Here is an 811-nt window from a genome sequence, read left to right as displayed (position 1 = left end):
AGAGAGGCTGAGATAGGAGAAGCAAGATTTCAAGACCCTTATGTTGTACACAGCAAGACACTGTCAAATGGGGTTGTTCCCCACAGGTTGAGAACTGATATTTAGTCCCTCTCTTCTGTTTTGTTCTTTCGGGTACTGACCTTCTTCTAGTGCCTGGTGAGTTTTAGTTGACTGGAAACAATCTTACGCTCCATGAAACCAAGTGGAAAGCCTGTGATCAGGGTGGGGCATACCAGAGGGAACTGAGCGGAACGTGCTGTTCTGGGACTGAATGTTAGGAATAGTAAATCTTTTGTTCTGCTTGTCAGGGAGGGACAAAGGTTACCCTAGAGATGGATCCTACTGGCTCCTGCCTGGGAGATGATTCTGGCAGACAGAAGTCAAGGAGCCCAGAACTCAGAAAGGGCTGATTGAAAGTGAGGGGCTTTGTGGCTCACATGAAACCCCAGTGCATGTGAGGCTGGGACAGACAGGTCACTGTGTGCTTAAAAGGTGAACTTCACAGTAAGATCCAGGATAGCTTGGGCTAGGGTGAGGACATGTGTCAGTAACATCAAAGGAAGAGAGTGAGGGACTTACAATGTAGACTTTGAATTTCCCTATTTAACATCTGCCTCATTTAACATGTGACTCATTCTCCCTTCCCCCTTTTCCATTTCTTCTTTTTCTTTCTAAGTGAGTGGATTTAAAAACTGCCTTATGAATACAGGCAGCACTATACACCAGCCTACATCTTAGACCACAGCTGTGTAATGAATGACTGCCAAGTCCGGGATCTATAATTTAGCATCCCAAAGACTGACTTCCCATC

The 811-nt window shown here is 45.6% G+C and overlaps 1 long non-coding RNA gene across 1 annotated transcript in view; it reads right to left on the bottom strand.

Annotated features, from left to right (window-relative positions):
- Nucleotides 1-272, bottom strand: part of LOC116076461 — a 4552-nt gene extending 4280 nt beyond the window's left edge. Inside the window, exon 1 of the long non-coding RNA XR_004112967.1 lies at nucleotides 141-272. This is a non-coding gene — a long non-coding RNA (uncharacterized LOC116076461). The remainder of the gene's footprint in view (nucleotides 1-140) is intronic.
- Between the last annotated feature and the right edge of the window lie 539 nt (nucleotides 273-811).

This window comes from Mastomys coucha, unplaced genomic scaffold (genome assembly GCF_008632895.1).
Source record: "Mastomys coucha isolate ucsf_1 unplaced genomic scaffold, UCSF_Mcou_1 pScaffold4, whole genome shotgun sequence".
Taxonomy (NCBI): domain Eukaryota; kingdom Metazoa; phylum Chordata; class Mammalia; order Rodentia; family Muridae; genus Mastomys; species Mastomys coucha.
The sequence above is the reverse complement of the archived record's forward strand: the minus strand, read 5'-3'. Positions and strand labels throughout refer to the sequence as shown.